Source organism: Mchenga conophoros, linkage group LG8, assembly GCF_057382185.1.
Source record: "Mchenga conophoros isolate Kocher_MC1m ecotype Shallow Benthic linkage group LG8, M_conophoros_male_GT1.1, whole genome shotgun sequence".
NCBI lineage: Eukaryota > Metazoa > Chordata > Actinopteri > Cichliformes > Cichlidae > Mchenga > Mchenga conophoros.
This window is the reverse complement of record NC_140533.1, coordinates 16,626,236-16,642,433: the sequence shown is the minus strand read 5'-3', so window position 1 is coordinate 16,642,433 and position 16,198 is coordinate 16,626,236. Positions and strand designations below refer to the sequence as shown.

At 40.5% G+C, this 16,198-nt stretch overlaps 1 protein-coding gene across 1 annotated transcript in view; it reads right to left on the bottom strand.

The window, feature by feature from the left end:
• LOC146568505 (protocadherin-15-like) overlaps window positions 1–13,173 on the bottom strand; it is a 235,777-nt gene extending 222,604 nt beyond the window's left edge. Inside the window, exon 1 of the mRNA XM_085284578.1 lies at window positions 12,808–13,173. The gene's annotated coding sequence lies outside the window, so the exon portion shown is untranslated. The remainder of the gene's footprint in view (window positions 1–12,807) is intronic.
• Between the last annotated feature and the right edge of the window lie 3,025 nt (window positions 13,174–16,198).

Genomic DNA, 16,198 nt, shown 5'->3' with positions numbered 1-16,198 from the left:
GATTCGGATCATTGGTTTATTCCCATCAGAGAGTTTTGATATTAAATAATTTGTGAGAATATTTACACTAAACACTTGACAAACAAGTGAAAAACAATTAAGTCAACAATAATGCAAAAGTGCTGTTGCCTCAAAGAACATATTAAAAACCCCTCAACTGCTTGCTTTGAAAAACAAGGTCATGAGTATTATACTGGATAGCAACAGAGAAACACTTACCATCTTCAAAACACTTCAAATCTGACAGCTTTGTTAAATATTAACAACAGCGGGGAGAATGAAGAATGGATGGGGGAGAGCACACGGCTGAACGGGTGAAAATAATTGGTCGTAAAGTTTTCGGTCGGTTTTAGGTTGCGGGAAAGGGAGCAGGAGAAAAACACAGAGAAGGAAACTGTTGGAGGGAAATAGGTGGCAAACTAAGCGTTTGCGTTTCAATTATCTTCTTAGTCACAGCGTGTTCATCAAACATGCATCAGCTCCTGTACATCAAAGAACATTAAGTTGCTAATGCTCTGAAAAAAGGAAAACAAATAAAGCCACTATCTTTTTATGTCGTGAAAACAAAGAGAGTATTGCCCCAGTTTGACACGACACAGCCGACAACACGGCTCAGATAACAGTCTGCTGATCCTACTAAAATCTTACTGCTTGTCTAGGATTCCACTTGATGCTCAGTCGTGCCATATATTGTCTTTCAAGAAAAGTCTGAATGAGGCTCAGTTGAAGCTACTCATTATAATACGTTATTATGTAAAGATATGTTAATTCTCGACAAGATGTTTTGTAATCTGGAATGTGGGGAATTTTAGCAGTAAGGGACTAAACAAAAGGTCCGCAACCTTCAAACTGCAAGGATTTTAAGAAGTCGCTGCATATTTAAGCTTGATGTCAAGTCTCCAAAACTGGCATTTAATATGAATATTTCCACAATTTGTCAATTTATGTTCTTGTGTATTACTTCGCACAAATTCTCTTTCCGTGACCTTAAAATATTGTAGAAGTAATTTAAAATGTTAAACTATTCTAATTAAATCACCGGTAAGAATCTGTAAGATTCGGTACTGAATAAAGATTGCCAAGCTTATTTCAGCTTCTTTGTGTTTTTATTTGTTTTCTCAACAAAGGAAAAGTCCAACTCCTAAATTATTAAAATTCATCCTGCAATGTGCAGCACATCAATTCCATGTTCTCAGTCCATTTGTCATCAGCATGTCCTGGTTCCTCAACGTGGTTGAGGGTCTCGCCTGGGGACCCTTACTAGTCACATACCCTGGCCCGTGATTTGAACCTATTGCCAACCCATCCAGCAGAGGCACCAGAATAGGGGCGAAACTTGATTTGCAAAAATGTCTTGCTGATGAGAGAGATCACAGGAGAATTGCCAAACTACTTTGAGCTTACAAGAAGGTAATTACAACTAACTTAGACAGAAAAGCATTTCAGAATGCACAACATGTCAAACCTTAAAGCAGATGAAGCGCCCCAGGTGCAGCTGAGGCTACAATTCACACAGGCTCAGCTGAAGATTGGAAAAATGTTGCCTGGTCTGAGGAGCCTGCGTACTGATTGCAGAATTCGGAACAAGATGAGTAAACAATATGAAAGCATGGATCCATCCTGCCTTGTAACAATGGTTTGAGCTTGTGGCAGAGGTGTAATGGTTGAGGGATCATTTCTTGGCACACTTTCAGCCCCTCAGTACCAACTGAGTGTTGTTAAATGTGCCCTTTGAGATGATGAGATGATGAGATAGCCTTTATTTGTCAGTTGCAGGTCTTTTGCCCACAACCGAGATGACAGACCTTGCCGACCGTACATACAATACACAAACATCACATTGGGGAGACAGGTCAGGCTAAGCAGCGAGGAAAAAAACATCGAAATGTGTAACACAAAGGGATAATATAGGAATGCACAGGTATCAACACACCATAGCACAATAAACACAGACAAGCAACATGGGAAAGTGTTCCAGTGTGTACATCTGATCTGGGACCGCTGCAATCTTCGACTGCGCCTCCAGCTGACTCGATATCCACATCAGAGGTAAGCGTTGGAGGTGGCGTTGGATCCGGGGTAGGGAGGGTGGTGCGTCAGTGAGTGCTTATCAGTATCAGTATATGTATGTATGTGCGCGTCCATAGTTCAGCTGAGACAGTGTCCTTCGCCCTGCCAGGCTAAGTAAACAGTCTTCCAGCCAACCCAGGTGGCCTTGCATGGAATGGGAAGGAACAGACTCAACACAGTCGTTATCAGGGAGTTTTTGTTCGGCTCCAGCCTTGAGCCCACAGGTGGCGCCGAAGGGGTAGCCGGATTATGATGGTGATTTTTCTTTTGCAAACAACTCATGAGAATTTCAAAGCTGTTCTTTAACACTCCGACACAGGTCTCTCAATCTCCCGTTGGAGAACCGCGAGCTTCCCCATGATGGTATCAAACTTTCGTCCCGTGGTGTTGTCATTCTTTTGCTCAGGGAGCCAATTCTGAGAACTCACGACACAACGGAACCACAGTGTACCCATGTGATGGCTGCTTCCAGAAGGATGATGTGCAAAGCCTCAAACCTCAAATAATCTCTAATTGGTTCAATCAAATGGCCTCTACAGTCACTAGATCTCAGTCAAATAGAGCAGCTTTAGGGATGTGGTTTAATATGAGATATCATGGATGTGCAAACGTGCAGCAATTGCTATCACGTCAATACGGACCAAATCTCTGAGGAATGTTTCCATTACCTTGTTGAATCTATGCCATGAAGAATTAATGCAGATCTGAAGATAAAAGGGGGCCAAATCCAGTCTACATACACACGTGGGATTAAAAAAGGTTTTATCTATTTTTATATCGGCTGTGATTTAATAGCTGGTCTCTTTAGGTGTACGTGTTGGACAGATCCAGGTTAGCTGGACCTCCATTTCCATCTGTTATGTTGTGCCCTTTCAGCTAACACTCCACCAGCAGAAGCAAATGTGTGCAATTCCCAGAATGTCTAACTATTGATTTAACTCAAACCACTTTATTTACCACACAGGTCCAAATGAGTAACTGTGAAGGCGGCAACAGTATTACAATGTTTTCAAAAGTAGCTGGAAAAGTTTATGAAAAGTGAAACTATTTTGAAGCCTCCTGTGATCCAGTTTTAACTTTTTCGGAACAAAACTTTGTTGCTGGGCAATATTTAGCCGACTACACGAAAAGTAGAGTGAGCAGTGAGAAAAAAAAAGACATGGAAGAGAGGAGGAAGAGAGAGAGAGAGATGGTGGAATCAGTTTGATGCCAAGAGCTGTGCGCTGACCCTGATTAAATGCCTCCCCTAACTCACTGGGACCACTGATAAGACCAATACACTCTGGGCAGTGTGCGCGTTGTGTGTGCGTGCATGTTCAGGAGCCAGAGCAGGCGATAAGGTGTGTCTACACATGTGCATGCAGAAGACTGTGTGTGTGTGTGTGCCTATGATCCTGTGTGTCCCAACACCAATTCTCCTGTGTAAACATGCTGACCTGGCACAACACCAGTAGACACTTTGAAGTTGGCAATAGGCACTGTAATCTCCCTCCTTCTCTCTCTCACAGAGCCAGAGGGGAGACTTAACACTGGAAACCTTCTGTGGCTTAGCATGTGGCCGCGAACACACAGACGCCCACACACGCATACTAAAAAACACTCTCTATTGTTGCAGATGGTTGTGTATTCTGTCCCTGACACACAGAAAACAGCAAATTAATCACAAATAAATGCATAAATAAATCAAATCTCACTCAGACCCTGTGCTTTGTTTTATTTATGTCAATTACTTTTTTTTTTGCAGACGTGTGTGTGCGCTAAAAGTGACTACCACTCTGGAGTGTATCACTCTACAGCCCCAGAGCATCTTCAGATCTTAAATGAGAAATGCTAACTTTCCAGCGCGATCATCTGTGACCGTCCAAATGCAGCAAATTCTCGGAGAAAGCAAGACTTTATATATATTACCTATTATCGATGAAGTGTATGCCTTGTAATAAATAACACATCCTATACAGCATGTAATTATAATAATACCTGAATACATATCCTTCACTCTACAGAAGAGCTAAAAGAGTATCTGAGGCACAGCAGAGGGTTATGTTTGGAAGGGAATGCATAGCTGTTGAATTATTTATCTCCAGATGCCTGAGTAAAAGAAAGTATTTCCTATGCTTACAGACAATATTTAAAGGATCACTGTTTAACCGTCCACAAATTTTCTGTTACTCTCACCACCCTTATAGTTATTTTCAACTGCAGCAGGCAGATATTTGCAGCAAACCCCCAGAAAACACAAAACCCCCAGAAAACAAATAAGTATGCTCAGCATCTAAAACGGATACAGTTAACAACTAACCAGTGACCACAACGGCTTTTGTAACTGTTGGAGTTTCATTAGCTTCCAGAAATCTAAGTTTACAGTGCTGTTATGTAAAGATGTGTAGTTCTCTACTTGTTCGTCCTCTCCCCACTGCCTAAAAAGCAGTTATCGGAGGATGAACGCTACATGAATTACACTAAGGCATAGATCTCTGTGATATTACAAATATTAATCTCACGTCACCAGTGTTGGGGAGTAATGGAATACATGTACCGCCGTTACGTATTTAAAATACAAAATATGAGTAACTGTATTCCATTACAGTTACCGTTTAAAAAGGTGGTATTCAGAATACAGTTACTTTGTTGAAATAAATGGATTACACGGTGGTACTTTCCTGTTTCATATTGTCGCGGGTCAGGACTGTTTGGGTTTTGTTTGACAGCTACGTTCTATTGTTCCAGATGGCAGCGTTACGGTTGTCATGGTTACAGGGTGACGCTCTCTCTCTAGTGTTTCCTGGGTGAGAGAGCGCCTTTTCGTTGTTGTTGTTGTTGTGCTAAGCTAATAGGCAGAATGCTACAGAATGCTCTAAAGAATGTAGCATCATGGGCAGTGTAGTCCGTGCTGCAGGGTGAATGGACTGCCATACCCGTTATGTGTCTGTGAACGCGAGGAGGGAGAAAAAGGCGAGTGGAAAAGTACGAGTTGTCATCGAGCAAAAACGGGAGCTGGAAGCATGTAAATATAATAATAACCACTTCAGCCAAGAAGAGTGCCTGACGAGCCCAGTTGTAAGTAAGCTATTAAGACTCGACTGTACGCCGTGTTCGTGTTTTCCTTCGAAACAATAAGTTCCGTTGGAGCAGCCTTTCAACGCCTATCGCTGTCTCTCGCAAGCAAAGTTGACCCACACAACAAAGTAAAGCTATTTTTCGGCTACGAGCCCAACACGGAACCCGCTGTATCAGTCAGCGGTCCCTTTACTACGGTTCGGAGCCGCGAACCTTCAGTAACAGTAATAAATCACAGCAATAGTACATTCACGTAGTTGTAAAAAGCATGATAATATATTAAGTAATCCAAAGTATTCAGAATACGTTACGCTCATTGAGTAACGTAACGGAATACGTTACAGAATACATTTTGGGGCATGTATTCTGTATTCTGTAACGGAATACATTTTAAAAGTAACCTTCCCAACACTGCACGTCACAAATAACACATTTCATGCTGTGGCCTTTAAAAGTAGACCCTAAATACTCACCTTTGAATCCTGCAACTTTGTGCCAAGTTTCTGGCCAAGTGTGAACTTCATTTTTTTTGCTTACTTTTGGTCTCCACCCTCACAAACATGTAACTGATTTACTCTGATTGCTTATTACGTCTTTGTGCCATGTGGTGTTGAGCAGACAGAATGAAGTCTTCTGTTTTTTCACTCAAAATAGCCAGCTGCTGCTCCTGAAATGAACATCGATTACAAAGGTAAGGTCTGAAAAACCGCAGCAATAAGTTTAAGTCTAAGATGCTCTGGAAAGCTGCAATGTTTGTATAAAATGCTCTTTGCATTTGTCACCACCAGTGACACTTCAGTCATTTTATCTTTTTGCCCAAATCAAAATATTGACTGGAACAGCTATGAATGTAACTGCATGTTAACAATAGAAGGTGTAAATATATCATTACATTTTGTAATTAACTCACTATTGAGCATCCTGTCAGGTATGTCTGCTCACTGTCAGGGTTTATGCAAAGAAGCTGCAAACCTGACTCTCTGCAATTAGGTTTACCAAATGGTGATAATTTAATCCCTTATATATGGATTTATATCCAGGAGCCCATTTCTTTTATACCATTTCCTGTGAGAAATAATCATTTTATCGATATTACCTCTCAGTCTTGTCTATATGGTGTCCATTTACATTAATGTGAATGGGATTTACACTAAAATCTTCATGTTGTCCCTGAGATGCTGTTAGACTCAGAAATAAATGGGATTCTGACCTCAAATAACTGCTGCAGCTGTGTTTTGAGAACACTGATGAAAAAGGATGCTGCCCTAGGTGGATGCAACATGGGTGAAAGGCTGGTACTTCATTAAGTCATTGCCCATTGGTTATGTCCTATTTTTAAAATCTCATCCACACTACACTAAAAATATTACTATTGAACTAACTGTTGTCGGCCATGTATCATTGCATCAATATGTCAAATTATGAATAAGTATCCACACCAGAGGTGGTTAATCCACGTTGGAAACATTGTACCGTGTCTACCATGTCTAAGACTCATTGACAAATTCTCTCTAAATTGCGTCCAGGACTGGAGAGCTTTAGGAGCCCCTGATCAGATAGAAAGCTACTCAGGGTATTAAACTGGGGCAAGGGGTTCTCAGAACTTTTACCACACAGGATTAAAATTAGTTTTATTTAATCTCACCCTGAGACTCACACTAGTAAAGTTGCAAGTGCAGGAATCCATAACCAACAACTAAAAACTAATTTTTGACCCAGTTTAAGAAATTGCAAGTCTTGTGGGAACTGATATCTGGGGTGGGACATTAAGGTAAGCATAACAACAACTACATCTGAATTCACTTGGCTTGTTTTTCCTTTTCTTTACTCTTTTTGTTTGTGTTTTGTTTTGCTTAAAAAAAAAACCCTTGCCTGTTAGAATTATTAAAAGTGGTTGCTTGTTTTGCACAGTTCAATCAAATTTGCAACACCCTTCATAAGTAATAAACAAAATGAAGATTTGGCCACAAAGAAAATAATTTCGACAGCTTTTGCTAATTTGCCTCTTTGTTTCTCCTGCCTGCGTTGCCAGATATGCAGATTCCAGGCAGTGTTTTGGCAAGCTGGCAGATAATCCTGTTAGGCACAATCAGCTTGGTTGTATTGTTGAATATAAACTCAATCTTTCAGACAGAATAACAAAATGTCAATAAGGATCAGCACATCTGCACTGAAGCCGGAGCATAACAATTGAAGTCAGGCAAAACTTTACCCAGTGTGAAGTGCCCACATAAGAATAAAGCAAACAAGCTCAAGTAAACTCTTGCTTGCGTCTTTGTCTTTATTGCTGTGAATAAATAAAACATTCACAGAATAGACTGGCATCCAATATGCATTTCATTATGTTGGGCACCACGTTTGACTTCTTCATAAGCGTGCGGCAGCACTGTTTTCTCTGTTTTCTGTATTCTCCGCTGACTGACTGCACAGCAATTAACTGTTGTAGATCTGTTAGAACTGTCTGAAATCATAAATAGCTATTTCTTTCTTAGAAAAAAAAAGAATGTGATAATATACACTCGCTGTCCACTTTATTAGGTACACCTTGCTAGTGCTGATTCAGAACCTCTTTGTGTTCAGAAGTGCTTTAATTCTTTGTGGCACAAATTCAACAAGGAACTTGAAACATTCCCTAAAGACTTTGATCCATATTGACACAACAGCATCACGCAGCTTCTGCCAATTTGCAGTAACACATCCATGTAAATCTCCCTTTCATACCTGAAGGTGCTCTGTTGGATTGAGATCTGGTGACTGTGGAGGCCACAGTGAACCTATTGCCATTTTCAAGAAACCAGTTTGAAATTATTTGAGTTTTGTGACATGGCGTGTTATTCACGCAGCCATCAGATTATTACATTGTGGTCACAAAGGGACATTCAGGTAGGATGTGGCAGTTGATTCTCAGTTGGAACTATGGGGCATAAAGTGTGCCAAGGAAATATCCCGAACACCATTACACCAGCAGCAGCCTGAACATTTGATAAAAGGCATTGTTGTTGTTATAACTGTACCATTCTAATGTGGGAGGAGACATTGAGACTCTGTATATCAGAGAAAGGTTTTTTCAGTATTCTGTTGTTCAGCTTGAGTGAAGTAAGCCTCAGTTTCCTGTTCTTCCTGTTTTGACAGGAGTGGTGTGCAGTTCTGCTGCTGTAACCCATCTGCTTCAACATGCTGTGTATTCAAATATGCTCTTCTGCATACCTTGGTATGTACATGTAGTAATTTGAGTTAGTGTCGCCTTCCTATTAGCTCAAAGTCTGGTTATTCTCCTCATATGCCTGGCATCAATAAAGCATTTTGCCCAGAGAACTCCAGCTGGATGCTTTTTCTTTTTTTTTTGGATCATTCTCTGTAAACCTCAGCGATGGCTGTGGGGGAAAATCCCAGTAAATCAGCAGTTTCTGAAATACTCAGACCAGCCAGTCTGGCACCGACAGCCATGCTGCATTCAAAGTCACTTAAATCATCCTTCTTCAATCTGATGCTTGGTTTGAACTTCAGCAGGTCGTCTTGACCATGTCTACATATCTAAATGCAGAGTTGCTGCCATGTGATTGCCTGATTAAACATTTTTCTTGAGGAGCAGTTGAAGAATTGTACCTAATTAAGTGTGGCGAATAAACCAAAAATGGTTTAGATTTGCTGCAACTACTCATGTGTCCAGATGTCAGACTATATCAGGGAGACTATATCTATAACAGCTTATTGTGTGCATTATGCCAAATATATAATACATCCCAGCAAACAACTGTGTTTGAAAGAAGCACTGAAAATGAGTCCTGTCGGACAAGCTCTTTTAATCGTGGGGTGCATTTAAAAATCATTTGTAGACATAAAAATTGGATCCATTCAACTGTTAAGACGCAGGCTCTGAAGAGAATATAGCACATTCACAAAATCCCTAATAGGATCTGGTAGAGAACATATGCTTTTGATATACACAAGGAATTGGTGAATGTCTCCAAAGGCTGCACATACCTCTACACACGCATAGAAACTGCAGATCTCAGCAATATGAATAGTCAGGCCTGCTTACACAAGTGTGGCTAATTCAATATGACATCTTTCTAATAGGTAGTCTGGCCTCTTGGGGGGGACTGGGCTAAATGCAGAGTGAACAGATATTACAAGTGTGAGGTGTTGATGTAAATAAAACTATAATAATAAGTCTTTTTTTGCAATTATAGTTAGTGTTGAAATTAATAAAGGGAATCAAAAGATTAAGCCCTTCTAGGCCTCGCAAGGAATTGGGACGAAAGAAAACCATCCCACAACGCCCTGTTTGGAAATAAATCAGATGATTAAGTCACACTGCTATCTGTGTCAGTTATGATCAAAGAGAGTAAGAAATCACGATGCAGTAACTGCAACTGTCTTATACAACTGCTCTGTTTGCTGAAACGTAGGCAGAACAGGTGTTAGTCTAAGAATTAGTCTCCCTTAAGGAGTGGTGTGAGTCAGGCACAAAAAGTGAAACGGTGCTGGTGCATGGATTGAAACGTTGCAATGAAATGCAAATATCTCTTTGAGCATTTAAGTGAAGGTCGTGAAAGGTGCTTTTTAAAATGCACCGGTGTTTGGAGGCATACTGTTGGTGGAGCATTTCCAGGTGTCTGTAATGATATGAGTGTAAAGCTCTTACACCTATGAGAAACTGTGTAGAAATCAGCATAATCAGTTGCCCTCCTGTTCAACACTAAACAACAAACTGGTCTCACAACTGCTGTAATGACGAAATTGCCAGGTGAAAAATGGCAGCACAGTGGTGTAATGGTTAGTACTGTTGCCTCACAGCAATAAGGACTTGGATTTGGATCCACTGGCTGGCTGAGACCCTTCTGTGCAGAGTCTGCATGTTCTCTATGTACTCTGGCTTCCTCCCGCAAGTGCATAGATGTGAAAGTTAGTATGATGTATGGATGGCTGGATGGATGACAGTAATCTAATAAGCTATTAATCTGAAGAATGTGGTGCAGCATTTCTAACACAGACCTTTGACAAACAGCGAGCAACAGCTGCTGGAGATGGTGGTATCAAGCTCAAACACCAGAGACCGAAACATTTCCCATAGACGATCACATCCTTGAGATCCATTTGGCTTTCTGCTTCATCATGTGTGAAATTCATGTTGGTACCATATGAAACATTTTCTATTGATTTTTTAGATCCTCTCAAACTTTTGACATTTAATGCATTTTTAATAGCTCAAGTGAAAAAAACAACTTTTTTATTGCAGTGGATAGTACTGTACAGAGCCGAAGAACAAAACTGTAAGATCTAGATATGATGACATCACCTCGCATTCTTGTCAAAACATGACAACTGAAAGAGATAAGCACTGGGAGTAGCACGACTAATGTAGCGCACCTAATTGTGAACCTTGGGATTCAGAGCAGGAGGAGTTACCTTGCCAGAAGGTGCATTTGAATTTTCTGAGTCTCAAGGACCCCGGATTGAGAACCACTGCAAAAACTGGACGGAAAGCATCAATTAAGTATTGCCAGATTTGAAATGATAATCCCTAAACTCAGCAGAGCTTTGTCTCTCTGACAGCACAGAAGAGCTTCTGTCAGTCAAATCACAAAATACTCAGAATGTCTAGTCCAGGTTACTTGGAAAAGACATGTTTATTTTCCTCAACAGTTTGAGAAGACACGTGTAAAACAAAAATGGATCTGAGCAAAAAGTCTAAAGGTGAAGATCACATTAACATTTTTAGGACAACAAATATTTTTGCTTAATTGAATCTGTGCTTAATTTTTTCTACACCTTAATTCGAACACAAGAACAATGACGTGTTTTGACCAGTGTAAGAATGAAGATTTAAGCAGTAAACACATTTTATTTCTCATGTATGTGTTGCTTTCTCATGATTTTTGATGATTTAAGCACGGCAAACGCAATGTAAGGTTAATGATCACAGCGCAAGTGCTAAACTAAAATAACTAAGTTAAAAATGAAGAAAAATATTTTTGGGGGAGAAAAGGTGAAGGAAGAGGAGGAGGTTAAAGCAAACTTGTTCTGCACTAATAAGTAACTAACTCAACGACAACAAAACACACAGTGAAACACGACTTCATAGAAAATCTCCCATTTGTAGGCAAGGACTAAGCCACAGTTATTTAAATCGAAGTCCTGGTGCCTCTGTCATCCAGCGTGACTAACAGGATTTGACATGGTGAGGAGTGGATGGGTCCCAGGTTCACAAAACACATTCTGTCTGTCTGACCCTCTCTTCACACACACACACACACACACACACACACACACACACACACACACACACACACACACACACCTGCCTGTGTGCATATTTACAGGAAGCCACACGAAAGCAATGCCACATAATCCACTGAGTACACTGTTACACAGCCTCTTACTTGGCTTCACAATGGCACCGCAGCAATTCTGTTTTTTGTCATTACTGATTGCCTTCCTCTACCTGTGTGTGCCAGCCACTCTCATACATGACTGAGCAAGAGTCCCATCATACAAAGGTTAATATGATGGGTTTAGGTTTATTATGCAATTATGGGAACATAAGAATCAAGATTAAAAGAAACCCCACAGAACCATATTGTACCTGTTACACACACTTTACATCACTCCTAGCTCGTGCCACCTCTGACTTTCTCCCCTCGCTATCTGCTTTGTGTTGAGGAGGCGACAGCTTGCAGTAATTTAAAGTAATCGGATGATTCTCTCTCTTTTCATAATCCGAGACACACAGGCTGCTGTGAGGTAACCTGCTTTGGACGGGACCGCTGCAATAGGCAGTCGACAGACAGCCCACGTACTGTAGCGTGGACGCTACTTGTTGAAAATAAATTACACTCTTTCAGACGGCATGAGAACGATCTCTTACAAGGTAGTGTCGGGGACACTGCCGCTCTGTTAGGAAAGTGACTTACAGACCACGTGGTTAAGATGGGTTTTTAACCTCAAGACCAACATAAATACAACTTAATTCACTTTATCCACCTTAATCGCGTCAAAAAAATACCCATAAACAAGCGTGGTGCTGGTGACATTAAAGAAATTACTGACATTTACTATTACTCTTATTAAGATCACAGCCAGAGAATCATAATCAATAGCTCGGTGATATCTGAACTAGACTACAGCTCTGGAGTGCTTACAAATATGTAGAGTCGTCTTGAATAAAGCCGACGTCAGTTTACTAAACCAGCATTAATAATCCCTTCAGCCAGTTTCAGCACCACGGAGAGCGAATCTTCTCACTGGTCCATAAACATAGTATTCAAAGTACTTTATGATACTGTATTTTGGACTTTTTTCATTGCAGGTGTCATATTATGCCTATAGCCTATAACCCCCACCCTCCCCCCAATTTTGGTAGCAGAAGGGATGTTTTGTATCCACACAAACGCGCATTGCTTCATCTCTACCCACCCCCAAAAGAAAGAAAGAAAGAAAATACCTTGTGGAGGGGTTTGAACTGTGTGGGTTTATAATGCTCTGGAAATAGAAGCAGCAGTCAGGAGCAGAGCAAATACATGAAACAGAAGCGGTGCCTTTGGGTGACTAAAGTCACTACCGCACACACACACACACACACACACACACACACACACACACACACACACTATAAGTCAGAGATGTTTCAGGCAGTAAAGTAACACGGGCTCCGACTGGATGCTGTGTACGACTTACCGTGTCGTCCTCGTTGAAGCCATATGTTTCACACACAAATCTACTTTTCCGCACACTGTTGCTGTCTTTGGGCCGCGGTAACACACAGCCCGGTGGAAAAAATCCAAGAAATAACATCCACACAACTCATCCACCCGCCTCGGTTAAGGACTGACCCCACTTTTGTGTGTGTTGAGGGGGGAAGAAGAAAATCCCGTTGTCGGTCTCTTCAAGACGAGAGAAACATCGAGTAGTTTATTTTCAAGTCACAAAAAAGAAAGAAAAAGAAAAGGAGGAAGAAGAAAAAGAAGCGATGCTCTTCATGCCATGCTCTTCGCCTTCGTGCGGTAAAGATAGTCTTCCTCTGCTCTAGTCTCCTTTAGTTTAAGTCCCCAGTGTGGGAGTCACAAGGTAACTACGAGCTCTGTAGGAGAGACAGAGTAACAGTATATGTGCTCTAATGTTCTCCCTTGCTTTCCCAGCCAAAGAGAGGGAGAGGGGGGGAGAGACCGAGCGACACCAGCTGAAGGAAGAGAGAGGCGATGCGCAGTCAGAGAGAGAATATTTGTCTTATGGTAGCTGTGCAAGTACCGCAGGAGCAGCAAGCGGCAGGGATGGTGATCGGTGCACCGTCGGTGCGCCGTAATCTAATTACCTCAACGGCAAAAAGCGCCCGGATTAGCGGGTGGTTGCTCTGCTATGTCCCGCTGCTCTGCTCTGGTCTTTGCGTCGCATGGCGGAGAGGGGAGGATAGGAGCGCTATCAGACTATCCTATCAAATTTTAATTAGTCAGTACTCTCTCATACTCACTCACTTAAAAAAGCAAAACAAAAAAACAAAACAGCAAATGACAGAAAGACACAAATAATGATTCGAGACAGCACATCACTTTCCTGCCCTGAAATCAAATGCCTTTTATTTGGATACTCAGAGGTAAAAACAAACAAAAATCGCCGTGATTGTGTTTCTGTTTCTTTTGGCATTGCAGCAAAGGTCATTCTACAGGTGCGCGGTTCCATATTAAAAAGGCACACCTTGCCAACTGTGCAGGACTGGATGAACTTTAATTCCCTACGTGCATTGTGGAAAGAGACACCAGTTAACCGCTGGATTTCATGCTTCTCTGGAGTATCAGTTTTTAAGAGCTGACTGCTAATGTGTTTCTTTCACTGTTCCAATACTTGCAAAGTCCAATTTCAAGAAGTCACCTTGCTCAGTTCTCCGTAATAACACCTTAGACATGTTCTTTTAAGTAAGCTAAGTAATGCTGCAGATCGCACAGAAAGTTGACATTAAACATTATCCTGGCATTGTACATTGAACTTTATCATCATTACATTCACAGTTACTCCAGCAATCACACTCCCCAATGGCAGTGGTCTCTCCTGGACACACAGGGCCACAGTAACATTGTAAAAACTGCTTAGAAAAGCATAACAGAGCTCAAAGAGCTGTTCAATAGTGCAGGGAGACTCCAAAGGTCTTGTTCTGTTGCACGGGGCCACTCAAAAGTGCCTTGAGGCAAAGCTTGTTGTGCTGTATAAATACAACTGAATTGAATTGACTTCTATAAATTCCTAGTGTATAAAATAGCAGTGAAGTCTATGGCAATTGAACATATTATCATTTGTTTTGCATGCATGCAAAGATAATTCAGCAAGTAACCTTTGAACAACACATGTATAGTAAGACAGCAAAATGGCAAAATTGTACATAAAAGAGTGCTCCACTAGTTAACCATCATTTGAATGGCACCATCAAACTCATGATAGGCAGATTAAAAAAAGCGGGTTCAGAAAAAACAGACTAACTACTCTTCATTTTCAAAATTTGACCTTCACTTTACCCACAATACAATTCAGCCACCCCCAGCTTCTTTGGATATTTATGTACATTAAGATTAGTATCAGCTAAAATAGCCTGAAGTCATTATCCTCATGCAGAGATCTGGTAAGGTCACATCTTTCTAACTCCGACACCCATGTTTTTTTTTTTTAAACATGGCCCCACTACTTGAGGTATTTGCACAGCTTGCACTTTAACCATAAAAGGCTTCATGTGGCTTTTCTTTTTTTTTGGTTACAAATACTGTAATACTTCCCAAGACCTGTAAACAGACTTTGATGTGCAAACTCGGAGGAAACACAAATACAGTGCCAGAGAAAATGATTCCATGCATACTATTAAAGATTTCACACCACAGGTTACCTACCCTTTATGTCTTTGTATGAGGAAGTAACTCCATACGCAAACTGTAGACTGACCCTGCTGTAGAAACGAATCCCTGAACTGCCAATACACTGCTACCCTTGACAGTAACATGATACAGAACATCACCAAATGTTGCTTAAATATTTCCAAGATACTTCTAGATAAAAGTTTTACAAGCCTATATAAAATGCAGTATTTCTAATAAAAAATTCTGTAGTTTCAGTCTTTTTACACAGGAGGAGCTGCAGAATGCATGCTGGCTAAACTTGCTAATTTTCAAAGAGTTTCTTTGCAGATACAGAATGTAGATTCCAGAAGCATCACCCAACTCCTGCAGAATCTCCGTAAAGACTTGATAACAAGTCAGTCTCAAGGGTTAATCAGTCTCTAAAGAAAATCAACCTTTGCACCTCACAACATCCATATAATATAACAATTATTCTCAATCCACTGATCGTTTTACTCCTCCCCCTCTTTTTAAAAACAAAAGATGACTTCACAGGCAATGACAAAGGGTTGTTTATTTTGTGAGTCATTGTCCTTTAATCAAACTGCACATTGGCACTTGAAAAAAAAAAAGGAAAATATATCAGCATAGCAGTAGAAATGGGCTACCTGAAGACAAGAAGAGTAAACACAGACTTCATTTAGCCAGTGTCTAGTCTGTTTGCTCATCTGGACAGAAAAGAACAGTAAGCTGAAAGAAGGGGATCTAAAACTGAGTAATCCTTAATAATCAAGCTTCACCGCTACGTTGTTTAAATTGTGCAAGTGTTTAGAAACTGTGAGCAAACTGTTAAATAGTTTGTCTTAAATAGGCCACATTTGAGCCTATTTAAGATAATAATAATAATACAAACGATTGATTATTGAATACAAAAATCAAACTGCTAGAATGCCACTTGCTCAAATTATAATTTAGTTATAATTTACTTGGAGATCTTGAAAAGGTACAGGTTAGCTTCTGTTGGCACTGCAATATGAAATTCACATGTTGTTGTCATTCTGTAGCACAAAATAGAGTTACTGCTATCACACGAGTTCATGAGTGCACTAGCTTGTGTTGCTTCATAGAGGTCAGATTTTAAATCACAGTAATTTAAGCACTGTTTATAATAGAAATATAAAGCTGAGAATATTTTTTTCACCCTTAAGTAACATGTTGCATGGAAAGTAGAAAAAAAAATCTATAATCACCAC